The sequence below is a fragment of the Taudactylus pleione genome, unplaced genomic scaffold (genome assembly GCF_031769625.1).
Source record: "Taudactylus pleione unplaced genomic scaffold, aTauple2 ptg000473l, whole genome shotgun sequence".
NCBI lineage: Eukaryota > Metazoa > Chordata > Amphibia > Anura > Myobatrachidae > Taudactylus > Taudactylus pleione.
This window is the reverse complement of record NW_028284875.1, coordinates 6,980,403-6,996,892: the sequence shown is the minus strand read 5'-3', so window position 1 is coordinate 6,996,892 and position 16,490 is coordinate 6,980,403. Positions and strand designations below refer to the sequence as shown.

Here is a 16,490-nt window from a genome sequence, read left to right as displayed (position 1 = left end):
TTATTTATCTTAAATAATATTTGCTATAAATATATGTAACTTCAATGTTGCATAGGGAAAATATACACTATAATACCAAAAAGTGCAGTATCTTTAAATAAAAATAATTTAAATCTCACTTGTGCTCTATATTTAAAGGTAAACATTGTTTTTTTGGTCTGTAGCACCTAAATTGTCAGTAAAGTCAGTGTCCAAAGAAATATAAAAAGCAGAAAATTACCCTTTTGATGACATGGATGAAAGGACTTCAAGAAACCCATCAGCAATTGCCATAGACATTGTTATTTTGTAGCCACTCTGATATTAAATTGCAATTAAAACTTAATAGGTATGTTTTGGTATATATGGATTTCATGCAATACCATTAAGACAGTCACCTGCATTGAAAAAAAGCATAACTTCTAGAATGAGAATGAGCATCAAAGGAACATGCATCCTAGATGAGACTTGAAACCACTGTCCCAGGTGATAGCAAACTTATCCGGAAACTAATCCACAATGTCATCAGGATAAATGTCTGCTTTTAGATACAGGGCCATAATTTTGCAAGCTGAACAGTACCGGATTATTAAGCAGATAAAAGTTTCTGGTGGAGCCATTTGTGCAGTATCAAGCAAGACTAAAGGGAACATCTCCAGTAATTATATGGATGAAATAAAGCCCAGATGAGACTTGAAACCACAATCCTTAGCTTAGGAGGCCAGTGCCTTATCCATTAGGCCAGTGGGGCTTAGTAACATCTTTGTGTGAAACTGATTTTTTCATTAGTATAAATATTAATTGTTGCGATATAGGAAAGCCGTTTATTTGTGTTCTTTGCTTTACAAATCCCAGCATGAAATGTGATTGTACTAACCAGACCTAATAGTGTGGACCCTCATGTTACATTGCAGCAAAACAGATTGATGCAACTCTTTTACCAATAAAGAGGTAGTCTTTTGCATTCCATTTTGTTGACTAACTAAAGTAATGTTTACAGTGCATATGAACCAAAGCAGATGTGTGTACTGGTACCTTAAAAACAGTCATGTTTGTGATTTTTTTCTGCCTTCATATCAGGATGTTCAGCTAGCAGATGATAATCATTAACTGATGACATTAGAAAAAAAATTACATTTGCTCAAAGTGAGGCTTGAACTCACAACCTCGGCATTGCTCAACAGATACTGTCTTATAAGTACTGCGCGCTGACCGATTGCACCACATGAGCACATGGTCAAAGTGTCTTATTTTTAGTTGAGTGATTTTAGCATCGAGTTGACTAAGTATATTAACTTGGTTTATTAATTTTAAATTAGTTACTTTTTAAATCCACTAAACTACTGCACCCAATACTAAAGTACCTAATAAAAGTAATATTCTGATCATAAGTTAATCAATTATATTGTGCATTTGTGTTATTGCCCAGTTTTATGTATCCTTAGGTGTATATTGCAATGAATTCATGCCATTGCTGTACAGTTCAATATTATCAAAATTGTAAAATAATTCCTGTTTATAAATAATTCCTGTTTATTTATCTTAAATAATATTTGCTATAAATATATGTAACTTTAATGTTGCATAGGGAAAATATACACTATAATACCAAAAAGTGCAGTATCTTTAAATAAAAATAAGTTAAATCTCACTTGTGCTCTATATTTAAAGGTAAACATTGTTTTTTTGGTCTGTAGCACCTAAATTGTCAGTAAAGTCAGTGTCCAAAGAAATATAAAAAGCAGAAAATTACCCTTTTGATGACATGGATGAAAGGACTTCAAGAAACCCATCAGCAATTGCCATAGACATTGTTATTTTGTAGCCACTCTGATATTAAATTGCAATTAAAACTTAATAGGTATGTTTTGGTATATATGGATTTCATGCAATACCATTAAGACAGTCACCTGCATTGAAAAAAAGCATAACTTCTAGAATGAGAATGAGCATCAAAGGAACATGTATCCTAGATGTGACTTGAAGCCACTGTCCCAGGTGATAGCAAACTTATCCGGAAACTAATCCAAAATGTCATCAGGATAAATGTCTGCTTTTAGATACAGGGCCATAATTTTGCAAGCTGAACAGTACCGGATTGTTAAGCAGATAAAAGTTTCTGGTGGAGCCATTTGTGCAGTATCAAGCAAGAATAAAGGGAACATCTCCAGTAATTATATGGATGAAATAAAGCCCAGATGAGACTCGAAACCACAATCCTTAGCTTAGGAGGCCAGTGCCTTATCCATTAGGCCAGTGGGGCTTAGCAACATCTTTGTGTGAAACTGATTTTTTCATTAGTATAATCATTAATTGTTGCGATATAGGAAAGCCGTTTATTTGTGTTCTTTGCTTTACAAATCCCAGCATGAAATGTGATTGTACTAACCAGACCTAATAGTGTGGACCCTCATGTTACATTGCAGCAAAACAGATTGATGCAACTCTTTTACCAATAAAGAGGTAGTCTTTTGCATTCCATTTTGTTGACTAACTAAAGTAATGTTTACAGTGCATATGAACCAAAGCAGATGTGTGTACTGGTACCTTAAAAACAGTCATGTTTGTGATTTTTTTCTGCCTTCATATCAGGATGTTCAGGTAGCAGATGATAATCATTAACTGATGACATTAGAAAAAAAATTACATTTGCTCCAGGTGAGGCTTGAACTCACAACCTCTGCATTGCTCAACAGATACTGTCTTATAAGTACCGCGCGCTAACCGATTGCGCCACAGGAGCACATGGTCAAAGCGTATTATTTTTATATGAGTGATTTTAGCATCGAGTTGACTAAGTATATTAACTTGGTTTATTAATTTTAAATTAGTTACTTTTTAAATCCACTAAACTACTGCACCCAATACTAAAGTACCTAATAAAAGTAATATTCTAATCATAAGTTAATCAATTATATTGTGCATTTGTGTTATTGCCCAGTTTTATGTATCCTTAGGTGTATATTGCAATGAATTCATGCCATTGCTGTACAGTTCAATATTATCAAAATTGTAAAATAATTCCTGTTTATAAATAATTTCTGTTTATTTATCTTAAATAATATTTGCTATAAATATATGTAACCTCAATGTTGCATAGGGAAAATATACACTATAATACCAAAAAGTGCAGTATCTTTAAATAAAAATAATTTAAATCTCACTTGTGCTCTATATTTAAAGGTAAACATTGTTTTTTTGGTCTGTAGCACCTAAATTGTCAGTAAAGTCAGTGTCCAAAGAAATATAAAAAGCAGAAAATTACCCTTTTGATGACATGGATGAAAGGACTTCAAGAAACCCATCAGCAATTGCCATAGACATTGTTATTTTGTAGCCACTCTGATATTAAATTGCAATTAAAACTTAATAGGTATGTTTTGGTATATATGGATTTCATGCAATACCATTAAGACAGTCACCTGCATTGAAAAAAAGCATAACTTCTAGAATGAGAATGAGCATCAAAGGAACATGCATCCTAGATGAGACTTGAAGCCACTGTCCCAGGTGATAGCAAACTTATCCGGAAACTAATCCACAATGTCATCAGGATAAATGTCTGCTTTTAGATACAGGGCCATAATTTTGCAAGCTGAACAGTACCGGATTATTAAGCAGATAAAAGTTTCTGGTGGAGCCATTTGTGCAGTATCAAGGGAACATTTCCAGTAATTATATGGATGAAATAAAGCCCAGAGGAGACTTGAAACCACAATCCCTAGCTTAGGAGGCCAGTGCCTTATCCATTAGGCCAGTGGGGCTTAGTAACATCTTTGTGTGAAACTGATTTTTTCATTAGTATAATCATTAATTGTTGCGATATAGGAAAGCCGTTTATTTGTGTTCTTTGCTTTACAAATCCCAGCATGAAATGTGCTTGTACTAACATGACCTAATAGTGTGGACCCTCATGTTACATTGCAGCAAAACAGATTGATGCAACTCTTTTACCAATAAAGAGGTAGTCTTTTGCATTCCATTTTGTTGACTAACTAAAGTAATGTTTACAGTGCATATGAACCAAAGCAGATGTGTGTACTGGTACCTTAAAAACAGTCATGTTTGTGATTTTTTTCTGCCTTCATATCAGGATGTTCAGCTAGCAGATGATAATCATTAACTGATGACATTAGAAAAAAAAATACATTTGCTCCAGGTGAGGCTTGAACTCACAACCTCGGCATTGCTCAACAGATACTGTCTTATAAGTACTGCGCGCTGACCGATTGCACCACATGAGCACATGGTCAAAGTGTCTTATTTTTAGTTGAGTGATTTTAGCATCGAGTTGACTAAGTATATTAACTTGGTTTATTAATTTTAAATTAGTTACTTTTTAAATCCACTAAACTACTGCACCCAATACTAAAGTACCTAATAAAAGTAATATTCTGATCATAAGTTAATCAATTATATTGTGCATTTGTGTTATTGCCCAGTTTTATGTATCCTTAGGTGTATATTGCAATGAATTCATGCCATTGCTGTACAGTTCAATATTATCAAAATTGTAAAATAATTCCTGTTTATAAATAATTCCGGTTTATTTATCTTAAATAATATTTGCTATAAATATATGTAACTTTAATGTTGCATAGGGAAAATATACACTATAATACCAAAAAGTGCAGTATCTTTAAATAACAATAAGTTAAATCTCACTTGTGTTCTATATTTAAAGGTAAACATTGTTTTTTTGGTCTGTAGCACCTAAATTGTCAGTAAAGTCAGTGTCCAAAGAAATATAAAAAGCAGAAAATTACCCTTTTGATGACATGGATGAAAGGACTTCAAGAAACCCATCAGCAATTGCCATAGACATTGTTATTTTGTAGCCACTCTGATATTAAATTGCAATTAAAACTTAATAGGTATGTTTTGGTATATATGGATTTCATGCAATACCATTAAGACAGTCACCTGCATTGAAAAAAAGCATAACTTCTAGAATGAGAATGAGCATCAAAGGAACATGTATCCTAGATGTGACTTGAAGCCACTGTCCCAGGTGATAGCAAACTTATCCGGAAACTAATCCACAATGTCATCAGGATAAATGTCTGCTTTTAGATACAGGGCCATAATTTTGCAAGCTGAACAGTACCGGATTGTTAAGCAGATAAAAGTTTCTGGTGGAGCCATTTGTGCAGTATCAAGCAAGAATAAAGGGAACATCTCCAGTAATTATATGGATGAAATAAAGCCCAGATGAGACTCGAAACCACAATCCTTAGCTTAGGAGGCCAGTGCCTTATCCATTAGGCCAGTGGGGCTTAGTAACATCTTTGTGTGAAACTGATTTTTTCATTAGTATAATCATTAATTGTTGCGATATAGGAAAGCCGTTTATTTGTGTTCTTTGCTTTTCAAATCCCAGCATGAAATGTGATTGTACTAACCAGACCTAATAGTGTGGACCCTCATGTTACATTGCAGCAAAACAGATTGATGCAACTCTTTTACCAATAAAGAGGTAGTCTTTTGCATTCCATTTTGTTGACTAACTAAAGTAATGTTTACAGTGCATATGAACCAAAGCAGATGTGTGTACTGGTACCTTAAAAACAGTCATGTTTGTGATTTTTTTCTGCCTTCATATCAGGATGTTCAGCTAGCAGATGATAATCATTAACTGATGACATTAGAAAAAAAATTACATTTGCTCCAGGTGAGGCTTGAACTCACAACCTCGGCATTGCTCAACAGATACTGTCTTATAAGTACCGCGCGCTAACCGATTGCGCCACAGGAGCACATGGTCAAAGCATATTATTTTTAGATGAGTGATTTTAGCATCGAGTTGACTAAGTATATTAACTTGGTTTATTAATTTTAAATTAGTTACTTTTTAAATCCACTAAACTACTGCACCCAATACTAAAGTACCTAATAAAAGTAATATTCTAATCATAAGTTAATCAATTATATTGTGCATTTGTGTTATTGCCCAGTTTTATGTATCCTTAGGTGTATATTGCATTGAATTCATGCCATTGCTGTACAGTACAATATTATCAAAATTGTAAAATAATTCCTGTTTATATATAATTTCTGTTTATTTATCTTAAATAATATTTGCTATAAATATATGTAACTTCAATGTTGCATAGGGAAAATATACACTATAATACCAAAAAGTGCAGTATCTTTAAATAAAAATAATTTAAATCTCACTTGTGCTCTATATTTAAAGGTAAACATTGTTTTTTTGGTCTGTAGCACCTAAATTGTCAGTAAAGTCAGTGTCCAAAGAAATATAAAAAGCAGAAAATTACCCTTTTGATGACATGGATGAAAGGACTTCAAGAAACCCATCAGCAATTGCCATAGACATTGTTATTTTGTAGCCACTCTGATATTAAATTGCAATTAAAACTTAATAGGTATGTTTTGGTATATATGGATTTCATGCAATACCATTAAGACAGTCACCTGCATTGAAAAAAAGCATAACTTCTAGAATGAGAATGAGCATCAAAGGAACATGCATCCTAGATGAGACTTGAAGCCACTGTCCCAGGTGATAGCAAACTTATCCGGAAACTAATCCACAATGTCATCAGGATAAATGTCTGCTTTTAGATACAGGGCCATAATTTTGCAAGCTGAACAGTACCGGATTATTAAGCAGATAAAAGTTTCTGGTGGAGTCATTTGTGCAGTATCAAGCAAGACTAAAGGGAACATCTCCAGTAATTATATGGATGAAATAAAGCCCAGATGAGACTTGAAACCACAATCCTTAGCTTAGGAGGCCAGTGCCTTATCCATTAGGCCAGTGGGGCTTAGTAACATCTTTGTGTGAAACTGATTTTTTCATTAGTATAAATATTAATTGTTGCGATATAGGAAAGCCGTTTATTTGTGTTCTTTGCTTTACAAATCCCAGCATGAAATGTGATTGTACTAACCAGACCTAATAGTGTGGACCCTCATGTTACATTGCAGCAAAACAGATTGATGCAACTCTTTTACCAATAAAGAGGTAGTCTTTTGCATTCCATTTTGTTGACTAACTAAAGTAATGTTTACAGTGCATATGAACCAAAGCAGATGTGTGTACTGGTACCTTAAAAACAGTCATGTTTGTGATTTTTTTCTGCCTTCATATCAGGATGTTCAGCTAGCAGATGATAATCATTAACTGATGACATTAGAAAAAAAATTACATTTGCTCCAAGTGAGGCTTGTACTCACAACCTCGGCATTGCTCAACAGATACTGTCTTATAAGTACTGCGCGCTGACCGATTGCACCACATGAGCACATGGTCAAAGTGTCTTATTTTAGTTGAGTGATTTTTAGCATCGAGTTGACTAAGTATATTAACTTGGTTTATTAATTTTAAATTAGTTACTTTTTAAATCCACTAAACTACTGCACCCAATACTAAAGTACCTAATAAAAGTAATATTCTGATCATAAGTTAATCAATTATATTGTGCATTTGTGTTATTGCCCAGTTTTATGTATCCTTAGGTGTATATTGCAATGAATTCATGCCATTGCTGTACAGTTCAATATTATCAAAATTGTAAAATAATTCCTGTTTATAAATAATTCCTGTTTATTTATCTTAAATAATATTTGCTATAAATATATGTAACTTTAATGTTGCATAGGGAAAATATACACTATAATACCAAAAAGTGCAGTATCTTTAAATAAAAATAAGTTAAATCTCACTTGTGCTCTATATTTAAAGGTAAACATTGTTTTTTTGGTCTGTAGCACCTAAATTGTCAGTAAAGTCAGTGTCCAAAGAAATATAAAAAGCAGAAAATTACCCTTTTGATGACATGGATGAAAGGACTTCAAGAAACCCATCAGCAATTGCCATAGACATTGTTATTTTGTAGCCACTCTGATATTAAATTGCAATTAAAACTTAATAGGTATGTTTTGGTATATATGGATTTCATGCAATACCATTAAGACAGTCATCTGCATTGAAAAAAAGCATAACTTCTAGAATGAGAATGAGCATCAAAGGAACATGTATCCTAGATGTGACTTGAAGCCACTGTCCCAGGTGATAGCAAACTTATCCGGAAACTAATCCAAAATGTCATCAGGATAAATGTCTGCTTTTAGATACAGGGCCATAATTTTGCAAGCTGAACAGTACCGGATTGTTAAGCAGATAAAAGTTTCTGGTGGAGCCATTTGTGCAGTATCAAGCAAGAATAAAGGGAACATCTCCAGTAATTATATGGATGAAATAAAGCCCAGATGAGACTCGAAACCACAATCCTTAGCTTAGGAGGCCAGTGCCTTATCCATTAGGCCAGTGGGGCTTAGTAACATCTTTGTGTGAAACTGATTTTTTCATTAGTATAATCATTAATTGTTGCGATATAGGAAAGCCGTTTATTTGTGTTCTTTGCTTTACAAATCCCAGCATGAAATGTGATTGTACTAACCAGACCTAATAGTGTGGACCCTCATGTTACATTGCAGCAAAACAGATTGATGCAACTCTTTTACCAATAAAGAGGTAGTCTTTTGCATTCCATTTTGTTGACTAACTAAAGTAATGTTTACAGTGCATATGAACCAAAGCAGATGTGTGTACTGGTACCTTAAAAACAGTCATGTTTGTGATTTTTTTCTGCCTTCATATCAGGATGTTCAGCTAGCAGATGATAATCATTAACTGATGACATTAGAAAAAAAATTACATTTGCTCAAAGTGAGGCTTGAACTCACAACCTCGGCATTGCTCAACAGATACTGTCTTATAAGTACTGCGCGCTGACCGATTGCACCACATGAGCACATGGTCAAAGTGTCTTATTTTTAGTTGAGTGATTTTAGCATCGAGTTGACTAAGTATATTAACTTGGTTTATTAATTTTAAATTAGTTACTTTTTAAATCCACTAAACTACTGCACCCAATACTAAAGTACCTAATAAAAGTAATATTCTGATCATAAGTTAATCAATTATATTGTGCATTTGTGTTATTGCCCAGTTTTATGTATCCTTAGGTGTATATTGCAATGAATTCATGCCATTGCTGTACAGTTCAATATTATCAAAATTGTAAAATAATTCCTGTTTATAAATAATTCCTGTTTATTTATCTTAAATAATATTTGCTATAAATATATGTAACTTTAATGTTGCATAGGGAAAATATACACTATAATACCAAAAAGTGCAGTATCTTTAAATAAAAATAAGTTAAATCTCACTTGTGCTCTATATTTAAAGGTAAACATTGTTTTTTTGGTCTGTAGCACCTAAATTGTCAGTAAAGTCAGTGTCCAAAGAAATATAAAAAGCAGAAAATTACCCTTTTGATGACATGGATGAAAGGACTTCAAGAAACCCATCAGCAATTGCCATAGACATTGTTATTTTGTAGCCACTCTGATATTAAATTGCAATTAAAACTTAATAGGTATGTTTTGGTATATATGGATTTCATGCAATACCATTAAGACAGTCACCTGCATTGAAAAAAAGCATAACTTCTAGAATGAGAATGAGCATCAAAGGAACATGTATCCTAGATGTGACTTGAAGCCACTGTCCCAGGTGATAGCAAACTTATCCGGAAACTAATCCAAAATGTCATCAGGATAAATGTCTGCTTTTAGATACAGGGCCATAATTTTGCAAGCTGAACAGTACCGGATTGTTAAGCAGATAAAAGTTTCTGGTGGAGCCATTTGTGCAGTATCAAGCAAGAATAAAGGGAACATCTCCAGTAATTATATGGATGAAATAAAGCCCAGATGAGACTCGAAACCACAATCCTTAGCTTAGGAGGCCAGTGCCTTATCCATTAGGCCAGTGGGGCTTAGCAACATCTTTGTGTGAAACTGATTTTTTCATTAGTATAATCATTAATTGTTGCGATATAGGAAAGCCGTTTATTTGTGTTCTTTGCTTTACAAATCCCAGCATGAAATGTGATTGTACTAACCAGACCTAATAGTGTGGACCCTCATGTTACATTGCAGCAAAACAGATTGATGCAACTCTTTTACCAATAAAGAGGTAGTCTTTTGCATTCCATTTTGTTGACTAACTAAAGTAATGTTTACAGTGCATATGAACCAAAGCAGATGTGTGTACTGGTACCTTAAAAACAGTCATGTTTGTGATTTTTTTCTGCCTTCATATCAGGATGTTCAGGTAGCAGATGATAATCATTAACTGATGACATTAGAAAAAAAATTACATTTGCTCCAGGTGAGGCTTGAACTCACAACCTCTGCATTGCTCAACAGATACTGTCTTATAAGTACCGCGCGCTAACCGATTGCGCCACAGGAGCACATGGTCAAAGCGTATTATTTTTATATGAGTGATTTTAGCATCGAGTTGACTAAGTATATTAACTTGGTTTATTAATTTTAAATTAGTTACTTTTTAAATCCACTAAACTACTGCACCCAATACTAAAGTACCTAATAAAAGTAATATTCTAATCATAAGTTAATCAATTATATTGTGCATTTGTGTTATTGCCCAGTTTTATGTATCCTTAGGTGTATATTGCAATGAATTCATGCCATTGCTGTACAGTTCAATATTATCAAAATTGTAAAATAATTCCTGTTTATAAATAATTTCTGTTTATTTATCTTAAATAATATTTGCTATAAATATATGTAACCTCAATGTTGCATAGGGAAAATATACACTATAATACCAAAAAGTGCAGTATCTTTAAATAAAAATAATTTAAATCTCACTTGTGCTCTATATTTAAAGGTAAACATTGTTTTTTTGGTCTGTAGCACCTAAATTGTCAGTAAAGTCAGTGTCCAAAGAAATATAAAAAGCAGAAAATTACCCTTTTGATGACATGGATGAAAGGACTTCAAGAAACCCATCAGCAATTGCCATAGACATTGTTATTTTGTAGCCACTCTGATATTAAATTGCAATTAAAACTTAATAGGTATGTTTTGGTATATATGGATTTCATGCAATACCATTAAGACAGTCACCTGCATTGAAAAAAAGCATAACTTCTAGAATGAGAATGAGCATCAAAGGAACATGCATCCTAGATGAGACTTGAAGCCACTGTCCCAGGTGATAGCAAACTTATCCGGAAACTAATCCACAATGTCATCAGGATAAATGTCTGCTTTTAGATACAGGGCCATAATTTTGCAAGCTGAACAGTACCGGATTATTAAGCAGATAAAAGTTTCTGGTGGAGCCATTTGTGCAGTATCAAGGGAACATTTCCAGTAATTATATGGATGAAATAAAGCCCAGAGGAGACTTGAAACCACAATCCCTAGCTTAGGAGGCCAGTGCCTTATCCATTAGGCCAGTGGGGCTTAGTAACATCTTTGTGTGAAACTGATTTTTTCATTAGTATAATCATTAATTGTTGCGATATAGGAAAGCCGTTTATTTGTGTTCTTTGCTTTACAAATCCCAGCATGAAATGTGCTTGTACTAACATGACCTAATAGTGTGGACCCTCATGTTACATTGCAGCAAAACAGATTGATGCAACTCTTTTACCAATAAAGAGGTAGTCTTTTGCATTCCATTTTGTTGACTAACTAAAGTAATGTTTACAGTGCATATGAACCAAAGCAGATGTGTGTACTGGTACCTTAAAAACAGTCATGTTTGTGATTTTTTTCTGCCTTCATATCAGGATGTTCAGCTAGCAGATGATAATCATTAACTGATGACATTAGAAAAAAAAATACATTTGCTCCAGGTGAGGCTTGAACTCACAACCTCGGCATTGCTCAACAGATACTGTCTTATAAGTACTGCGCGCTGACCGATTGCACCACATGAGCACATGGTCAAAGTGTCTTATTTTTAGTTGAGTGATTTTAGCATCGAGTTGACTAAGTATATTAACTTGGTTTATTAATTTTAAATTAGTTACTTTTTAAATCCACTAAACTACTGCACCCAATACTAAAGTACCTAATAAAAGTAATATTCTGATCATAAGTTAATCAATTATATTGTGCATTTGTGTTATTGCCCAGTTTTATGTATCCTTAGGTGTATATTGCAATGAATTCATGCCATTGCTGTACAGTTCAATATTATCAAAATTGTAAAATAATTCCTGTTTATAAATAATTCCGGTTTATTTATCTTAAATAATATTTGCTATAAATATATGTAACTTTAATGTTGCATAGGGAAAATATACACTATAATACCAAAAAGTGCAGTATCTTTAAATAACAATAAGTTAAATCTCACTTGTGTTCTATATTTAAAGGTAAACATTGTTTTTTTGGTCTGTAGCACCTAAATTGTCAGTAAAGTCAGTGTCCAAAGAAATATAAAAAGCAGAAAATTACCCTTTTGATGACATGGATGAAAGGACTTCAAGAAACCCATCAGCAATTGCCATAGACATTGTTATTTTGTAGCCACTCTGATATTAAATTGCAATTAAAACTTAATAGGTATGTTTTGGTATATATGGATTTCATGCAATACCATTAAGACAGTCACCTGCATTGAAAAAAAGCATAACTTCTAGAATGAGAATGAGCATCAAAGGAACATGTATCCTAGATGTGACTTGAAGCCACTGTCCCAGGTGATAGCAAACTTATCCGGAAACTAATCCACAATGTCATCAGGATAAATGTCTGCTTTTAGATACAGGGCCATAATTTTGCAAGCTGAACAGTACCGGATTGTTAAGCAGATAAAAGTTTCTGGTGGAGCCATTTGTGCAGTATCAAGCAAGAATAAAGGGAACATCTCCAGTAATTATATGGATGAAATAAAGCCCAGATGAGACTCGAAACCACAATCCTTAGCTTAGGAGGCCAGTGCCTTATCCATTAGGCCAGTGGGGCTTAGTAACATCTTTGTGTGAAACTGATTTTTTCATTAGTATAATCATTAATTGTTGCGATATAGGAAAGCCGTTTATTTGTGTTCTTTGCTTTTCAAATCCCAGCATGAAATGTGATTGTACTAACCAGACCTAATAGTGTGGACCCTCATGTTACATTGCAGCAAAACAGATTGATGCAACTCTTTTACCAATAAAGAGGTAGTCTTTTGCATTCCATTTTGTTGACTAACTAAAGTAATGTTTACAGTGCATATGAACCAAAGCAGATGTGTGTACTGGTACCTTAAAAACAGTCATGTTTGTGATTTTTTTCTGCCTTCATATCAGGATGTTCAGCTAGCAGATGATAATCATTAACTGATGACATTAGAAAAAAAATTACATTTGCTCCAGGTGAGGCTTGAACTCACAACCTCGGCATTGCTCAACAGATACTGTCTTATAAGTACCGCGCGCTAACCGATTGCGCCACAGGAGCACATGGTCAAAGCATATTATTTTTAGATGAGTGATTTTAGCATCGAGTTGACTAAGTATATTAACTTGGTTTATTAATTTTAAATTAGTTACTTTTTAAATCCACTAAACTACTGCACCCAATACTAAAGTACCTAATAAAAGTAATATTCTAATCATAAGTTAATCAATTATATTGTGCATTTGTGTTATTGCCCAGTTTTATGTATCCTTAGGTGTATATTGCATTGAATTCATGCCATTGCTGTACAGTACAATATTATCAAAATTGTAAAATAATTCCTGTTTATAAATAATTTCTGTTTATTTATCTTAAATAATATTTGCTATAAATATATGTAACTTCAATGTTGCATAGGGAAAATATACACTATAATACCAAAAAGTGCAGTATCTTTAAATAAAAATAATTTAAATCTCACTTGTGCTCTATATTTAAAGGTAAACATTGTTTTTTTGGTCTGTAGCACCTAAATTGTCAGTAAAGTCAGTGTCCAAAGAAATATAAAAAGCAGAAAATTACCCTTTTGATGACATGGATGAAAGGACTTCAAGAAACCCATCAGCAATTGCCATAGACATTGTTATTTTGTAGCCACTCTGATATTAAATTGCAATTAAAACTTAATAGGTATGTTTTGGTATATATGGATTTCATGCAATACCATTAAGACAGTCACCTGCATTGAAAAAAAGCATAACTTCTAGAATGAGAATGAGCATCAAAGGAACATGCATCCTAGATGAGACTTGAAGCCACTGTCCCAGGTGATAGCAAACTTATCCGGAAACTAATCCACAATGTCATCAGGATAAATGTCTGCTTTTAGATACAGGGCCATAATTTTGCAAGCTGAACAGTACCGGATTATTAAGCAGATAAAAGTTTCTGGTGGAGCCATTTGTGCAGTATCAAGCAAGACTAAAGGGAACATCTCCAGTAATTATATGGATGAAATAAAGCCCAGATGAGACTTGAAACCACAATCCTTAGCTTAGGAGGCCAGTGCCTTATCCATTAGGCCAGTGGGGCTTAGTAACATCTTTGTGTGAAACTGATTTTTTCATTAGTATAAATATTAATTGTTGCGATATAGGAAAGCCGTTTATTTGTGTTCTTTGCTTTACAAATCCCAGCATGAAATGTGATTGTACTAACCAGACCTAATAGTGTGGACCCTCATGTTACATTGCAGCAAAACAGATTGATGCAACTCTTTTACCAATAAAGAGGTAGTCTTTTGCATTCCATTTTGTTGACTAACTAAAGTAATGTTTACAGTGCATATGAACCAAAGCAGATGTGTGTACTGGTACCTTAAAAACAGTCATGTTTGTGATTTTTTTCTGCCTTCATATCAGGATGTTCAGCTAGCAGATGATAATCATTAACTGATGACATTAGAAAAAAAATTACATTTGCTCCAAGTGAGGCTTGTACTCACAACCTCGGCATTGCTCAACAGATACTGTCTTATAAGTACTGCGCGCTGACCGATTGCACCACATGAGCACATGGTCAAAGTGTCTTATTTTAGTTGAGTGATTTTTAGCATCGAGTTGACTAAGTATATTAACTTGGTTTATTAATTTTAAATTAGTTACTTTTTAAATCCACTAAACTACTGCACCCAATACTAAAGTACCTAATAAAAGTAATATTCTGATCATAAGTTAATCAATTATATTGTGCATTTGTGTTATTGCCCAGTTTTATGTATCCTTAGGTGTATATTGCAATGAATTCATGCCATTGCTGTACAGTTCAATATTATCAAAATTGTAAAATAATTCCTGTTTATAAATAATTCCTGTTTATTTATCTTAAATAATATTTGCTATAAATATATGTAACTTTAATGTTGCATAGGGAAAATATACACTATAATACCAAAAAGTGCAGTATCTTTAAATAAAAATAAGTTAAATCTCACTTGTGCTCTATATTTAAAGGTAAACATTGTTTTTTTGGTCTGTAGCACCTAAATTGTCAGTAAAGTCAGTGTCCAAAGAAATATAAAAAGCAGAAAATTACCCTTTTGATGACATGGATGAAAGGACTTCAAGAAACCCATCAGCAATTGCCATAGACATTGTTATTTTGTAGCCACTCTGATATTAAATTGCAATTAAAACTTAATAGGTATGTTTTGGTATATATGGATTTCATGCAATACCATTAAGACAGTCATCTGCATTGAAAAAAAGCATAACTTCTAGAATGAGAATGAGCATCAAAGGAACATGTATCCTAGATGTGACTTGAAGCCACTGTCCCAGGTGATAGCAAACTTATCCGGAAACTAATCCAAAATGTCATCAGGATAAATGTCTGCTTTTAGATACAGGGCCATAATTTTGCAAGCTGAACAGTACCGGATTGTTAAGCAGATAAAAGTTTCTGGTGGAGCCATTTGTGCAGTATCAAGCAAGAATAAAGGGAACATCTCCAGTAATTATATGGATGAAATAAAGCCCAGATGAGACTCGAAACCACAATCCTTAGCTTAGGAGGCCAGTGCCTTATCCATTAGGCCAGTGGGGCTTAGTAACATCTTTGTGTGAAACTGATTTTTTCATTAGTATAATCATTAATTGTTGCGATATAGGAAAGCCGTTTATTTGTGTTCTTCGCTTTACAAATCCCAGCATGAAATGTGATTGTACTAACCAGACCTAATAGTGTGGACCCTCATGTTACATTGCAGCAAAACAGATTGATACAACTCTTTTACCAATAAAGAGGTAGTCTTTTGCATTCCATTTTGTTGACTAACTAAAGTAATGTTTACAGTGCATATGAACCAAAGCAGATGTGTGTACTGGTACCTTAAAAACAGTCATGTTTGTGATTTTTTTCTGCCTTCATATCAGGATGTTCAGGTAGCAGATGATAATCATTAACTGATGACATTAGAAAAAAAATTACATTTGCTCCAGGTGAGGCTTGAACTCACAACCTCGGCATTGCTCAACAGATACTGTCTTAAAAGTACCGCGCGCTAACCGATTGCGCCACAGGAGCACATGGTCAAAGCATATTATTTTTATATGAGTGATTTTAGCATCGAGTTGACTAAGTATATTAACTTGGTTTATTATTTTTAAATTAGTTACTTTTTGAATCCACTAAACTACTGCACCCAATACTAAAGTACCTAATAAAAGTAATATTCTAATCATAAGTTAATCAATTATATTGTGCAT

At 33.5% G+C, this 16,490-nt stretch overlaps 4 non-coding genes across 4 annotated transcripts; all 4 read right to left on the bottom strand.

Annotated features, from left to right (window-relative positions):
• Window positions 1–2,629: 2,629 nt before the first annotated feature.
• TRNAI-UAU (transfer RNA isoleucine (anticodon UAU)) lies at window positions 2,630–2,722 on the bottom strand. The gene is given in 2 exon segments: window positions 2,630–2,665; window positions 2,685–2,722. It is a non-coding gene; the product is annotated as a tRNA-Ile (tRNA).
• Window positions 2,723–5,642: 2,920 nt separating this feature from the next.
• Window positions 5,643–5,735, bottom strand: TRNAI-UAU (transfer RNA isoleucine (anticodon UAU)). Its single transcript is given in 2 exon segments — window positions 5,643–5,678; window positions 5,698–5,735. It is a non-coding gene; the product is annotated as a tRNA-Ile (tRNA).
• Window positions 5,736–10,178: 4,443 nt separating this feature from the next.
• On the bottom strand, window positions 10,179–10,271 carry TRNAI-UAU (transfer RNA isoleucine (anticodon UAU)). Its single transcript is given in 2 exon segments — window positions 10,179–10,214; window positions 10,234–10,271. It is a non-coding gene; the product is annotated as a tRNA-Ile (tRNA).
• Window positions 10,272–13,191: 2,920 nt separating this feature from the next.
• TRNAI-UAU (transfer RNA isoleucine (anticodon UAU)) lies at window positions 13,192–13,284 on the bottom strand. The gene is given in 2 exon segments: window positions 13,192–13,227; window positions 13,247–13,284. It is a non-coding gene; the product is annotated as a tRNA-Ile (tRNA).
• Between the last annotated feature and the right edge of the window lie 3,206 nt (window positions 13,285–16,490).